Below are 16,890 nucleotides of genomic sequence, written 5' to 3'. Positions count from 1 at the left end.
GGCACTGCTATCCTGATAACTCCAAAAGGGGCTATGTAAATTCTGGACAAGTTAAGAGAACATTACCAAAATTCTTAAGGGACAAAGGAGCATAGTATTCTAGCATTTGTGGAGAATTATCTGGGAGCTCATCTTTTTATTCTCACTGGTCCCTGTCTGGCTATACTACATTTTGTACTTTGTATTTCTTAAGTCTGGATGCAGCTTATTTGTACTAAAACATCTTCTTCTGGAAAGGCTGGCTATGGTCAAAAAACCTAATTTAACATCAGAGTGTTATTGCTTCAGCTGATCACAAAATGTTAATCACTTTCAGATAAAAGATCTCACTCCTTCTGGATATCATGTTAATTACCTGAATTAGTCTAAATATCACATTGACAAAAATAAATAGATGAGTAACTGCATTTTAAATTAGAGTGGCAGGAGGCACCCCAAAACAGACAGATGTGCTTATTATTGGTTTTGCATAAGAAGTTGGAATTCTTAAATCCAATTCTCATATTGCAATTTAAGAGGATAGGAACTCCAGAACTTTCAAGTGGAATGGGGGCTCTTATAATAAGATATGAACATGCATGTTATTACATTATAAAGATTTGCAATTATAACCCAATCGCAGCTAAGGGATTACATGTTTTTAATGAAGTGCACATTGTCAGTATGCATAGCAATAAAAATGAAAAAAGTTACAGGACTGAAAATTTAATATATATGATAATACACATAAATCTATTAGAGGAAGGAAAGCAGAATTAATTATAATTCAGTACCCAGAGGGTGAATAAAAATGGTAAAGAATTATGAAATAAAAAATTTATTTTATAATTAGTTTAGCATAGTAAAAGTAGAAAAGAAGTCATTTTTTGAAGGTCCTGCCAACTTGTAAAACATTTTTATGAAACGGAAGCAGGAAAAAATGTTAATTATAAGCAGTGCCTAAAACAGGGGGAGAACCTATGCTGACTTGATGTAACAATAATTTAAATTTCTAATTAATTAATGGTTTCATTTTGAAAACTAATCACAACAACGTTTGGAATACTCTAATTATTCGAGTGAAATGCGAAGATATGCTTAAAGCATTTGTGATGCTCAAATGGTTTTGAGCACCAATGATTCTCTCCAAGGTTTTTTTGGAAAGGCAGCATGAAGTTGAACATTTTTTTCTCTCTGGGGTAGTTTTCCATAGTTATTAATATTTGTGAGAGTTCTGGCCTTTGTATGGATTTGTCCTTACCACACCAGAAATTACACTTTTTATTTTATAAATGTTGTTTATTCCAAGGTAGGGTTTTTATCATGATGAAGACAATATTTTAAGTAAGTAAAGATATGACAACCAGAACCTATTCTTTCAGGCTTTATAGGTAGTGAGCACCTGTAACAATTTTAAAGCCACCTAGCTGATAAATGAGGCTTGTTACGTGCACATGGTTTCTGAACCATCACAGAATGATGGTGTGCACAAATTTGGGGGAGCTGCAATCTTGCTCTCTGCGAGTGATCATGGTTATAGATACGACCAAAAGTGATTTTTTTTTGCCTTTTCTGTAATCATTTTGTCCCTGGAGAAGTAGGTATATGTCGAAAGCACTCTTAGGAACAAATATTTTAGTATATTGTATTACACATCAGGGCAATCGATACTGACATTTACTTCTTTACTTTAGTTGAGGTTATCAAGTAGAAGTTCTGATTAAATTCACCAGCTCATTACCTAGAAGCCTAATGTACTATATCTTTAGACTCCTTCAAAATCACCTTGGCTTCTGGTTTGTCCTATTTTGACTAAATTATCTGGTGAGTATTATTTTATGGGACTGAAATTACTTATTCACGTGCAATTGGGTATCTGTTATGGATTGAATTGTGTCTCCCCCAAGATTTAAAGGTTGCAGATCTGACCCCCACTGTGACTGTATGTGGTGTGGTGTATACTATGGGATATTATGCAGCTGTGGCCTCTATCAATTGTAGGAATGTCTCATCTAGACCCATTTTCTTAAGTGTTTGTATCACAGAAAGGTGTTAAATTTTGTTAAATGCTTTTTCTATATCATTTGAGAGGAGATTTTTGTAGTGGTCAGCAATGCTATTTTGAATTTCTGTGGTATCTGTTATTTCCCACTTTTCATTTCTGATTGAGTTTATTAAAGATCTTGCTTTTTTGTTTGTTGTTAATAGGGCCAAAGCTGCCAATTTTGTTTATCTTTGCAAAGACCCAACTTTTCATTTCATTAATCTTTGGAATGTTTCTTTTGTTCTCAAATTCATTTAGTTCTACTCTGGTTTTGGTTATTTCTTTTCTTGCTGGGTTTGGGATTGAATTGTTCTTGTTCCAGTTCCTTGACATGATTCATAAGGGAGGCTGAGGCAGAAGGATTGCTTGAGTCCAGGAATTCCAGGCCAGTATGGGCAACATAGTGAGACCTATCTCAACCAAAAATTTTCAAATAAATTGCCTGGGTGCAGTGACTCACGCCTGTTGTCTTAGTTACTTTGGAAGCTGAGGCAGGAGGATCACTAGAGTCCCAGAGTTCAAGGTTACAGTGAGGTATGATGGAGCTAATTTTTAAAAAAGACTCCATCTCAAAAAAATAAATAAATAAAAAGGAAAAGATGTGCTGTGTACACATGCCATTCAAAAATATACTGCTATTTTATAACGTTGCAAAAAATGAAAACTTTTTTTTTTTTAATCTTGTAGTTCTGAAATCAAGTAGAATTCATAGCATTGTACCCTTTATTTGTAGAAATATGAATGGGAGGAATACTGGCTGGGGCTTGAATCCTAGCTCCACCATTTGACTTTCTTCATCATTTTACTTTTTTCCAGTTCTTCATAGTACGATGTTGGTATTTTAATGTGGATTTCATTGAATCTGTAGATTGCTTTGGAAAATATAGGCATTTTTAACAATGTTGATTCTTCCCAGCCAAAAGCATGGTAGTTCTTCCATTTGTTAATGTCTTTTGCTATTTCTTTTCTTAGGGTTACATAATTCTCTTTGTAGAGATCCTTTACCTCTTTTGTTAGTAATATTCCTAAGTATTGTGTTTTCTTTGAGGCTACTGTGAAGGAAATTGTGTCTTCAATTAGTTCTTTTTTTCTTGAGACAGTCTCACTATGTCACTCTGGGTAGAGTGCCGTGACATCATAGCTCATAGTAACCCCAAACTCTTGGGCTTAAGCAATTCTCTTGCCTCAGCCTCCCAAGTAGCTGTGACTATAGGTACCCACCACAATGCCCAGCTATGTTTTTGTTGCAGTTGTCTTTGTTGTTTGGCAGGCCTGGGCTGGATTTGAACCTGCCAGTTCCAGTGTCTGTGGCTGGTGCCCTAGCTGCTGAGCTACAGGCTCCGAGCCTGATTAGCTTCTTAACTTGGATGTTATTGGTATCTATAAAGGCTACTGATTTATGGACATTGATTTAATACCCTGAGATATTACTCTATTTCTTGATCACTTTCAGGAGTCTTGTGGTTGAGTCTTTGGAGTTCTCTAAGTATAAGATCATATCATCAGCAAAGAGCAAGAGTTTGACCTCCTCTGCCCCCATTTGGATATCCTTTATATTTTTCTCTTGCTCGATAGTATTGACTAGAACTTTTAGCACTATGTTGAATAGTAGTAGTGATAGAAAACAGCCTTGTCTGGTTCCAGTTCTAAGTGGAAAAGCTTTTGGTTTTACTCCATTCACTATGATATTAGCTGTGGATTTGTCATAGATAGCTTCAATCAGTCTAAGAAATGTGGCACCTATGCCTATTTTCTTAAATGTTCTTGTTAGAAAAGGATGCTGGATTTTATCAAATGCTTTTTCTACATCTATAGAATAGATCATATGGTTTTTGTTTTTTCATCTATTGATATGGTGAATTACATTTATGGATTTGTGTATGTTAAACCAGCCTTGCATCCTTGAGATGAAGCCTACTTGATTGTAATGTATAATTTTTTTAATGTGTATCTGCAATCTATTAGATAAGATTTTGTTGAGTATTGTTGCATTGATATTCATTACTGAAATTGGTCTGTAGTTCTCCTTTTTAGTTAGGTCCTTTTATGGTTTTGGAATCAGGGTGATGTTTGCTTCATAGAATGTGTTGGGGAAGGTTCCTTTCCATCAGTGTTTTGGAATATATTTTATAGTCTAGGTACAAGCTCATATTTGAAAGTTTTTTTTTTTCTTATCATATTTGAAGGTTTTATAGAATTCAGGGGTTAAGCCATCTGGTCCAGGGCTTTCTTTTTGTTGGAAGCTTTATTATTATTTCTTCCACCTCAGCACTTGCTATTAGTTTGTTCAAAAAAAAATATATTTATTCCTGCTTAAATCTAGGGAGATGGTGTGATTCCAGGTATTGGTCCATTTCCTCCACATTGACAAATTTCTAGGCATAGAGTTTCTTATAGTACTCAGAGATAATCTTGTATCTCAGTGGTTTCTGCTGTTATTTCCCCTTTTTCATTTCTTATTGAGGTTATTAGAGATTATACTTTTCTCTTTCTAATTAATCTGGCTAACCGTTTATTGATTTTCTTTACCTTTTCAAAGAACCAACTTTGTGTTTCATTAATTTTCTGAATGATTGTTTAGTTTTCAATTTTATTTATTTCTAATTTAATTTTGGTTATTTCTTTTCTTTGCTAGATTTGAGATTAGATTGCTCTTTGTTTTCTGTTTCCTTAAGATGATTCAATAGATTTTTTTTTTTTTTGTTGTTGTTGTTGTTTTGGCTGGGGCTGTGTTGGAACCCACCACCTCTGGTATATGAGGCTGGTGCCCTATTCCTTGAGCCACAGGCACCGCCCTATTCAATAGATTGTTGATCTGCTCTCTTTCTGTTTTTCAAATGTAGGCATCTAATGTGATAAATTTCTTCTTTTTTCCTTTGTGCCATTATGGGAGCTAGGTTTTGTCTTTTAGTTTCTGGGTGTTTAGTTTGCTGGTGATCTATTGTGATGGTCAATGTGGACAATAGGTCAAACCATTTCCTGTAGACTTAGTCTTGTTGTGGCAAACTTTCTCAGTATTTACATATCAGTAAAAGATTTGATTTCTTCATTTATATTGAAGCTTAGTTTCACAGGATACAGAATTCTAGACTGAAAATAGTTTTGTTTAAGAAGGTCAAAGGTAGATGATTATTCTCTTCTGGCTTTGAAAGTTTCGGCTAAAAAGTCTGCTGTCACTCTGAATGAATCTGCCCCTATAGGTCAACTGGAGCTTACTCATGATTGCTTGCAGCATTTTCTCTTTTGTCTTGACTCTGGACAGGGTAATTACAATGTGTCTTGGAGATGGTCTATTTCTGTTAGAAGACCTGGGGTTTAATTTCCCTCTAAAAGGAGTGTTTCAAAATCTTGGGAAATTTTCATTTATGATATCCTCCAGTAGGGATGCCATTACTTTGGGATGTTCTTCTTCCCCTTCAGAGATACCTATAATTTGTATATCTGAACACTTTTGAAGTCTCATAATTCTTTGAACTAATGTCCTACTTTTTCTCTCTTCTTTTTCACCTCTTTAACTTCCTGAATTAGCTCAAGAGCTTTATCCTCTATCTATGATATTCCTTTTTCTCCATGGTCTCATATGTTATTGATATTTTCTACTGCATCTTTACATTCTTTGATTGACTCCTGCAATTTCTTAAGCTCCACCCTAGCCTTTCTGTATTCTTCATATTTTTCATCCATTTTTTGTTTCTGTTTTTCCATTTTCTCATCAATTCTCTTTATTGCCTTTGCCATCCATATTGTAAATCCCCTTTCTGTCATTTCCATTATTTCTTCATAGGTGGAATCCTCTGCAGTAGCTGCCTCATGGTTCCTTGGGAATGGGGAGATGCTCTGTTTTGGTTTTTTATGTTGCCAGAGTTTTTGTGTTGGTTCCTCCTCATGTGTGTTTTATTTTTGTTCACTTCCTTTTCCTGCTTTTTCCTCCTCATTACCTTCTTCACTTTAAATTAAATTACCTTGTCTCAGAGATTAGGTGTTGAAGTGGCCTTTTGGTATAAGGCCAAAAGGAAGAGAAAGGTAAAGAGCAAGAAAGAAGAAAGAAAGGAAAAAGATAAAGAGAAAAATAAAGAAGGAATAAAAGAACAGAATTGAAGAAAAGGAAAAAAAGAAGGTCAGAAAAAGAAAAAGAGAATAACAAGAGAAATGGTGGTATTTGGCAGGGAGCTGTGGTCACACCCTCAACTCTGGGACTTTGTGCCGCTTGTCTGGGTGTGGGTCCCTCAAATCCAGGAGCTCCTTACCAGTCTGGGTTAAAAAGAAAAAAAAAAGAAAAAAATTTTTTTAATTTCCTTTCTATTTCTTATGTCTTATCATAGACTAATATAAGAAAGCATGCAAGTATGTTATGTACCTATTAAATAGATATAAGTTGTCCTTAAGATACATAAGCTTTGGCCCACCAGTAAATAACTCATTTAATACATATACAGTTAGTGTCTATATCTTGCGGTAATATCTAGTGTCTATATCTTGCTTGTGGTAAAGCAAGACCACGTCTTCCACTATAGAAAGACAAATAATCAGCAGTATGTTACGGGGACCTACCAATACCATCTTTCCAAAGGCCAATATATAAAAGAGTCAGGATACCCTCTGTTGGGTAATAGTTGATAAACTATGTGATAATATGCAAAAAATAAGAATTACATAGTTTAACATGTGACAGCAATTAGAAATAGAACACATTCACATATCATTAGAAATAACCCTTAAGGTTTTTATGACCCATGACTATTATTTAAATGCTTGAACATGTAAATGTCTGATGTATTTCCAGAAGTATGTATACATATTATAAAGGGAAAAGTTTTCCTTAAACAATTACCATTTTTAGTAAAATTGTTAGTGGATGCGTGTAAATTACACATATAGAAAGGACCCTAGTATTAGAAAATATTGTATGTGGCTGACAAATGTAGTAAAAGTACTGAATTATCATAACTTGGTACTATAGGGAAACAAAAATTACCACAAGTTATAGACACTAACTGTATATGTATTAAATAAGTTATTTCCTAATGGACGAAAGCTTATGTATCTTAAGGACAACTTCTCATCTATTTAATAGGTATATAACTCACACGCATGCTTTCTTATATTAGTCTACAATATGACATAAGAAATAGAAAGGAAATAAAAAAAATTCTTTTTTTTAAATCCAGAAATAATCAGGAACTGTTAAATAGAACAGACTTCTCTGTGATGACACAGAGCCAAACTCAACAGTTCTCACCTCCTCTATGACACATCTTCATGTGGGCTTCTTATATCCATGTATCTTCTTCAGAGAGCATCTCTACTTCTCTCTTGTTCCTTCTATCAGCATCTTGGAAATCTTGATCTTCAGAGCTATGCCCTTGCTTCACCCTCTGTGAAAGAGGTAGAAGAGCCTGAGAACTCCTCAGCATATGGATTTATTACAATAGTATCAATGTATTAGTCTTTGTCTTGGCAATACTCTTGGCATTCATTGAATATCTCAATGAATATCTGGTGAATTAATTTATGGACACAGGTTACTTAGATGAAGAAAGAGAGGCAGGGAAATGACAAAGGTGTTTCTGCATCTGAAAAGCATGTGAAAGGATGAAGCACAAAACCATACTTTAATGCTGTCCTAAACAAGAATGGCTGAGTAGAAGGATAGAAGGGACACCACATTGGAAGAACTGAGCCTGGGGATCAGAGCTGGATTATCAAGAGCTCGGCCACACGTTTCATCTCTTATCCTCTCATTTTCATTTCCAGAGTGGGAAGTTTGGGGACTCAGTTGCCTCTACAGGGCTATTGCACACCTCAGCTTTTATAATTCCACACATGATAGAACTGATATTCTTTCTATTGTTACAGATGACACTATGTTAATTAGGGTCTTAATACCTTGGGGGGAAAAGCATAAAATTCCATATGTTGTGTGATAAATTAAAGAAGTGTTTCATCAAATTGAGATTTTTTTTTTTTGCAGTTTTTGGATGGGGCTGGGTTTGAACCTACCACCTCCGGCATATGAGGCTGGTGCCCTACTCCGTTGAGCCATGGGCACTGTCCCAAGTTGAGATTTTTTTTTTTTAAGGAGAGAATATTATTTAATGTATCAGATATATTTTTAATTTATACTGATACAAAATATGCAAAAAAAACTCTCCCAAACTGGGTAGAACCAGTAAGTCATTTAACCAGAATCATGAATTCAAAATAAGTGAGTATTTTATAAATACAACATAGTGATAAATCAGAAGTGTTTATTTTTTAAAAAGCTACTAGACATGTTCAATCATCTTAAAGAGCTAAAAGTAACCACTTTAGGATATTGTTATACAAACTTTTATCAGTAAATTGCTCTAATATTGGTGTTTGGGTTTTAGTAAATTTCTAGAGAAGCGAGAGAATCAAGAAGATGAAAAAAAGCAATGCACATCAGAACAGGGATTCTAAAAAAAAATCAACATATTAAGGGGCTTTCTTTCTTTCTTTTTCTTTTTTTTTTGCATTTTTTGGCTGGGCCTGGGTTTGAACCCAGCACCTCCACCTTACTCCTTTGAGCCACAGGCGCCACCCATATTGAGAGTTTTTAAAAATTAAGATGAAGAAGATTCATAACAGTTTTCAAGCTGTTGAAAGGGAATTATGAAAAGGATTGTGTTCAATTATCCTCATCTCCACTGGGATTGAAAGAGAAGTAGGGGGCTTAATTTGAGGAAAGAGGAAGAATTCATTTAGACAGAAGCATTGTTATTTTTGCTCAAATTACAATAAAACATTGTAACAACTGACTGAGATCTGTTAGGAATCCTTCTTTCTAAAAAACAAAACAAACAAAAAAGGTGAAAAAGATGACCTTAAATCCTATTTCTGTTAATGTAATGTATATTCTTACTTCATGATTCTTTGATGATCCCATAAGGACTCCAGCATGTCTCCAGAGTTGAAAGCATTGATGGGAGAGATATTTGTTGGAAGCATTATTTTTCTTTTATCATTTAAGGTAAAACCTATTGCATATTGTCTGCTTTGAAATCTAAACAAATTTATGAGCATTCATGCTAGAAAGACTCCAAGGCTGCCAAGGCCTCTGAAGGGAGCACTTGACTTGTGGTACTTTGCAGGTTCATTTCCTCAACTCACTTCAATGAGCTTTTTAAGTGACTCCAGGGAGGTGGAGCACCTCCCTACTGTTCTGTATTAGAGCAAAATTTAGCAGACACTTAAAAGCATTTCACAGTATTAGAACAGAAACATAAAATAAATTCAAGTACTTGGATTTTTACCAAGTCTTTCACAGAAAACTCAAAAAGTCTCTTTTTTCTAGTGGGCGTATCTTGAAATTTCCCTTTGGGTTACGGATATTAAATAGAATCATGGCTCATGTATTTCCAAGTTCAGATAAGAAATTACTGCCTCTTTCGGGTGTTTGTAAGGCCTTAACACCCCCCAGTGTTGGAACGGGTTAATAGTTGCATGGTGTGTGTGTAGGGGGGTGGTTGGGAGGGGAAAAGTTCTGTTCTGGAGCAGTCAGAGAGTGGGCAATAGCTAAGAAGGAAATACAAAAAGACAATAATTAAATATTTGGAAATTAAAAGGAGGTCACTGAAAATCTAGGAACCACCATGGTTTTGAAGGCAAGTTCTAGATGTATGAGGTTCTAATTCTGGCTCTGTCACTTTCCACCATACAAGCCCCTGGGCAAGTTACTTTGTCTATAAACAAAAAACAACAAAAATTGTCTCACAGAATTGTTAAGAGAATTAAATCACCTGATGAGTGAAAAGTGACAATTCCATGGTCATGTTTCCTTTGTTGACTGCTAACATTAAGAAAAAAAGGCAAAGAATGCTATGATTGACAAAAATCAGTGGCTAAATCATCTGTTTTCACAGAAATGTGTGACCTCTTAGCCTTCCGTTGAGAAATCCTGGACGACAGCTACTCCCTGACAGACTGGATGTTATTTTTGCTGATAGGCACTTTATCTGCTCCCAGAGAGCTCTTATTCCAGACTCAAAGCTCTGAAGTGCACCTGGTACCCCTTTGGCCATCTCTGGAGGAGGCAGGGCTTTGGTCCAGCCAGGCCAGATCAAGTGGGATAATCTCCTGTCTCTATTAATATGCAGCTCTCAGGAGTTTCCAGCTGCTTCCCTGCCATTTTCTCCAGGTTTCAGCCCTGTGAGGTAGTTCCATAATTAGCATGGATTTTTATAGCCACCTTAGGGGGGAAAAGGAACTAACTCAGCAAATATGAACATAGTAGAGAATTTAATTTGATCTTTCCTTTTTAACAACCCACACGCAACGTGCCAATATTTTCAGTTCTTAACGTTCACCTGTGATGGAATTCAAGTTCTTTCTTTTTAAAATAAAGGTTTATCCCAAAGGAAGGTTTTCTCATTAACAACTAAAATACACTAATTTGCTACTTGCCTATGATGATATTTAAGTCGTTATAGTTGGAGAAGAAAATAAAAATTATCAAGTCTTGGATTTCTGTGTTAACAAGCTACTTTGTGGATTCTCTTTGACCTTTGGGAGGGAAAGTTAACATGAAATGCTGGTTTTCAAATAATTATATTAATTAATCTTTGACCCCACCCCTTTCTCTGTCTCACCTCCTTGATTCCTGTGCACTTACAGAATCTGAATTTTTGATTCATATGCGTTCTGAAGAAATAATAATAATAAACAACATTTGTTAGGCATATATGAAACTTCCCATTACAAATCAATAAAGGGGTACAAGGCAAGAATTGTAGTAAGAGCCTAAAACAGTGAGAAGGTACTGCCCTGGCTAAAAATAATAATAATCAGCCACTGTCCCCTTTTTGCTTGATAATAATCAGCTATTCTCCCCGTTTGCCTCTATTTAATTACAAGTCTGGAGTCACATAGTTGGTGGTCATAAAGACTTGTAACTTTCACTGTAAATATCATCACCTTTTTGAAACCTAAAGGTAGTTCTGAGATATCTCCCCAGGCATGCATTCCAGGACCCCATACCAAGGAACTGACTTGACTGGTCCTATGACCCCCATCCAAGAACCAGCTCAGTAAAGAAGACCATTTCTATATCCACATGGTTTCTCCTGGAACCCAGCCAATTAGCAGACTCAACTGTTTAGCTTTTTGCCCACCAAACTGTCTTTAAAATCTTTTCTCCCAAAACTTCTGGTAGATGGACTTGAGAAATTCCCCCATCTCTTTGCATGGTGCCTGAGATATTAAATTCTTTCTCTTCTGTAACACCTACTACTTCAATGTATTGGCTTCCTCTTGAGCTGTGGGCAATGGGCCTGGTTGGGCGGTAACACTTACTATGTACTGCACTATTTTTAAAGCCCATACAGGCTTGTAGTAGATGTCAACCTGAAATAATCAAAGGATAGGAATCCAGTTTTAAAGTGGTATTCCAACAAATACTTGGGAGTAGCCTCATAGACTCCAGAGAAATGGGATCAGTGCCCTGAAGCTAAAAGTTAAGTTTTTGCTTATATGGGCAAAATGCAAAAATGTTGAAGAGAATTGAAGCATTTTCTATGCAAGGCTAGTTTATAAGTTATAGTGACTTAATTAGTTATAGTTTATTTTTCTTCTGTATGGCACTCTTTAAAAAAGTATATTGACATCCTATCTGAAGACAAAGGAATAGCCAGAAAGTCTTTGTGTGAGGACTTCAGTCATTTATAACATTTTATAAAATAATGCAGGTAAGGAAGAAGGCTAATCCTTAATCAAAGAACGCAGGATTACTACTACCTGGTTACCACTGCCTGTCACATCGCTTAGGCCTCATTATCACATTTTTTTTAAGGCTCCAAATAATTTAGAGTTCCAATAGCTTCAATTTTGAATTATTTTCACAAATATATCAGGAGAAATAAGAAAAGAAAAAGTAAAACTTTGTGCTTTTTGATATTTCTTAGCGTGAAAGTTGAGTGATCTCCTTTACCTTTTCTGATGGAGAGATCCAGACTTGTGAATTTACTCCTAGGAAGGTGAGCGGACTCTTAATTCATGTTGACCCATGTAAATGACTGAACCCCAAATTTCAATGAATGGAGGTTTATTAAACCAAGATTTTGAAGATATACATGAGAGGTTAAGGACCCAAAGATGAAAGATTATTCCCAGGCACAAGATGGAAGGAAAACGTAGTCCTGGTTCTGTTTGGTCAATATGGTCTTTATTCCCTCTGGGTGCAGGTGGGATGAAATCCCTGGCTCGGAAAGATTCCACACGTGGGCTATGGCAGATGGGGATTTAAAGGGTCAAGGGGGCAGGGATTGGCACATGCATTATTTCCTAGGTGGGACATGCACTTGATTCCTCCTGGGCAGGTTGGTTCTACCTGGGTGGATCAGTTCTACCTGGGCGGGTCAGTACATTCAACTCTATCAACACCCAGGAAAAACAGAACCACAGACAAACTGTGGCTGTTTCTCTGGAGAAATCAGAACCTTCTGCATTTTAAAGGCACACAGAGAGAAGGAAAAAGCCTGGGGGTGGGGAGCTGATGAAACCAAGTGGTTACTTTCTTATGAGGCCCAAGAAATCTCTATTTTACATAACATAAGGGAGTGAAGGAAGCATCACAGACATCCCTGGGTAGGTGGAATAATGTCTAATTCTGTCTTGTCCCCAGTTCTGTTACCTGCAAGATAAACCTATGACTCGTTATTTGTGTGGAATCAGACAGTCTTTAGTTCCAGGCACTAGTCATAGGTGCAATTTGCATGTCCCTGCTTATGGGTATTTAAGAAGGAATTTTTAAAAATAAATGGTCTGAGGTTTTTACATTCTCTTTGAAATAAGGAGTTGGGGGGTGACCCTGAGACATTTTGATTTTATTTTTATATCTACACGTGTTTTGGTTTTGCTTTTAAAAAAGGCGCTATTTATCACATTAGTCAATTGTGTGTTTTTTGTTTTTTGTTTGAGACAGAGTCTCACTATGTCGCCCTGGGTTGAGTGCTGTGGTGTCACAGCTCAGAGCAACCTCAAACTCTTGGGCTTAAATGATTCTCTTGCCTCAGCCTCCCAAGTAGTTGGGACTACAGGCACCCGCCACAACGCCCGGCTATTTTTTGTTACAGTTGTTGTTGTTTAGCTGGCCCTGGGCTGGGTTCAAACTTGCCAACCTTAGTGTATGTAGCTGGCGCCGTAACCACTGTGCTAACCACTGTGTTACTGGTGCCAAGCCTAGTCAATTGTTTTTATAACTGCCTTTGTTCTTGATGGCTAATTTTAAATCTTGTTCAAGCTTCTCTTTTCTTCCACATGCGGGTTCCTATTTTAGTTTCAGATCATGGAAGGTTATATGATTATTAGTTTAATTAATGTAAATTTTGAAAATGTATATCATTAGATAAATAAAATTTTTGCAAAGACAAATGTAAATTGACTTTAGAATTGTCTGAGGCTTTTTTTTTTTTTTTAAAGAGGGAGGACAATTGATTGTATCCCAAAAAGAAAGGAGAAAATATTACATTCAACCAAAGGGATATTTTTTAATTTTAAAATTTAATTTACTTTTACTTTGGTAGCTAATGTGAACCAAATACCCCTCCAGAATCTGAGGAAGGAGATAGGCAGTTCTTATCACTAATCTTTTTTTAAAGTCCTATTATTTTGTTCCTTTAAAAGATGTGTCTTGAAAGATCTGCATTCCATTCCTCGTCACCTTCTTGTCCTCATTGGACAATTTCTGCTCATACAAACTGGATTTGATTTTAAGATGATTTTATCTCAGACCTGCTTACATAGGAACACTGCACTGAAAATTGTCTGTACCTGAGAATACACGTAGCCATTTTTTAATTTGAGTGGGCAAGAGTTCTCTTCATTTACCCTTTCAAGCATCTTTCTCAGTGAGTAGGGTGCCGGCCCCATATACCAAGGGTGGCGGGTTCAAACCGGCCCCAGCCAAACTGCAACAAAAAATAGCTGGGCCTTGTGGCGGGCGCCTATGGTCCCAGCTACTTAGGAGGCTGAGGCAAGAGAATTGCCTAAGCCCAAGAGCTGGAGGTTGCTGCGAGCTATGATGCTACAGCACTCTACTGAGGGCGACAAAGTGAGACTCTCTCTCTAAAAATAAAAAAAGAAAATATTGACTTCGTAGGGCTCTCACACTATATTGCACTATCCTGCAGTTGATATAGGGTTTCCCTATTCAGGGCTGGAGAGAGACCCCCATTTTCTAGGCCTGAGCAAAAAGGCCTTCTCCAGACAGCACTCTCTGGATGCAAGCAGTGTCAGAGAAAAGCAGCCTTATCAGCACCTTGCCTGGGCCTTCCTGAAGTGCCCTGCTGCTTTCCCTGGGACAGGAACTGTGAAGACCACAATCATTTGCTAATACATTCATTCCTGTATGTTTTCTGTCAGCCAGCTCCTGGCCAAGTGCCACATGCAATTCCCAAAAGCTCTCCTGTTCACAGGCAGTATATGTTCACAGTCTAGAAAAAGACCCAAGTGGGTTTTCCCACTTTGGAATCCCCCCCCCCTTCACTGCTGAAGACTTTGCTATCTTCTTTGTTACCCTACTCTCTATATCTTTCTTGGTAAATTAACTTTGTCCTGTTACTTGCGTGGACTGGGGTTTCATTTTTTTTTTTTAATTGAGACAGAGTCTCATTTTGTCACCCTTGGTAAATTGGCATGGCATCATAGCTCACAGCAACCTCAAACTCTTGGGCTCAAGTGATTCTCTTGCCTCAGTTTCCCAAGTAGCTGGGACTATAGGTGCCCACCAGGTGCCCGACTATTTTTTTTTGTTTAGCAGGCTCTGGGCTGGGTTCGAACCCACCAGCACCAGAGCATATAGCCGCTGGTGCCCTAACAACTGAGCTATTGGCACCCAGCTTGGGGTTTCATTCTTGAATTTCCAGACCAAAGACTTACTGAAAAGAGAAAAATGCTGGTAACTAAGTGACATGACCAGGCAACCAGTAGATTGTCACTCTTGATGTTTCATCTTCAGCATAACCTCTCAATGAATTACCTTGAATGACTTCAGTATATATAAAATAGTTATTTAATTTTCATTGTTTTATGTCCCCATCAATATGATGTGGATCTCAAATAATACTCACCTAGAAAAAATAGATTTATGTAAAGTATAGGTAAAAAGGTAAGAATAATAAGATGATGATTAAATATATTAAGATATAGGAAGAGAAAGGAAGGAGGTGAAAAAGAATAAAATGTTTAAATAATACAGTGACAGAAAAACGTAGTATTACTTTTGGGTCATTATACTATATAAAAACTAAAAATCTAATTAGTAAATAGAAACAATCAACTCTAAAAGAATCCTTCATTATTCTATGTACAGTTGATTCTTGAACAACATGAGAATAGATATGTCGAAGTGCCATGTAGTCAAAAATCCATGTGTAATTTTTGACTCCTCCAAAAGTTGTGTAATAGCCTACTGTTGATAAGAACATAACACACTTACACAGTACATACATGATACCGATACGTTGTTGATAACATAGTCAATCAACACATATTTTATATATTATCTATTTTATGTACTATATTCATAAAATGAAGTAAGCAAGGAAAAAGAAAATGTTATTAAAAATCATAAGGAAGAGAAAATATATGTAATATTCATGAAGTAGAAGTGTATCATCATGAAGGTCTTCATCCTCATTGTCTTTTTTTTTTTTTTTTTGTAGAGACAGAGTCTCACATTATGGCCCTCGGGTAGAGTGCCGTGACCTCACACAGCTCACAGCAACCTCCAACTCCTGGGCTTAAGCGATTCTCTTGCCTCAGCCTCCTGAGTAGCTGGGACTACAGGCGCCCGCCACAACGCCCGGCTATTTTTTTTTTTTTTGTTGCAGTTTGGCCGGGGCTGGGTTTGAACCCGCCACCCTCGGCATATGGGGCCGGCGCCCTACTCACTGAGCCACAGGCGCCGCCCCATCCTCATTGTCTTAACATTGAAAAAGCTGAGAAGGAGGAAGAAGACAAGGGGTTCATCTTGTTCTCTGAGGGGTGGCAGAGACAGAAGAGATGGAAGAGGTGGAAGGGGAGATGACAGGGGTAGGCCAGGTTAGTATAACTTTATAAAATACATTGTAATTTCTGTGTGAGTTTCTTGCTTTTTCATTTCTCTAAAAATGTTTCTATATGGTATTAATTCTTCTTCTTCCACTTGCTTTAGTTTCAGTGCCCATATCATAGAAGGGTTCATGTCATAAAAAGAAGTCATGAGTAGTCTTGCACAAGGACCACGGCAATATAAAATATCACCACTGAATACTACAGAAATCTCTATGCTCAGATATTTGAAAACATGAAGGAAATGGACAAATAGCTGGAATGGTGCTACCTCCCTACAATCAACCAGGAAGAAATAGAACTCTTGACCAGGCCATCATCCAGCAATGAAATTTAAACAACAATAAAAAAGCTTTCAATGAAAAAATGTCCTGGACCAGACAGTTTCAATTTGGTAGACCAGAATTCTACCAAACCTTTAAAGAAGACCTTGTATTTATATTGGAGAATTTATTCCAAAACATTGAGAAGAAAAGAACCCTTCTCAACTCCTTCTACAAAGCTAATATAATCCTTATACCAAACCGGGAAAGGACACAACGAAAAAAGAAAACTACGGACCAATATCCGTAATGACTGTTGATGCAAAAACATTCAGTATAATCTTAGGAAACAGAATTCAGCTGCACATTAAAAAAATAATTCATCATAACCAGGTGGGCTTCATCCAAGGGACACAAGGCTGGTTCAACATACACAAATCTATAAATGTAATTCACCAAGTAAAAACAGAGACAATATGGTCCTTTCAATAGATGAAAAAAAAAGAAATTTGACAAAATTCATTATCTGTTTTTGAA

Source organism: Nycticebus coucang, chromosome 6 (assembly GCF_027406575.1).
Source record: "Nycticebus coucang isolate mNycCou1 chromosome 6, mNycCou1.pri, whole genome shotgun sequence".
NCBI classification, from domain to species: Eukaryota; Metazoa; Chordata; class Mammalia; order Primates; family Lorisidae; genus Nycticebus; species Nycticebus coucang.
Note: the sequence above shows the minus strand (reverse complement) of the source record.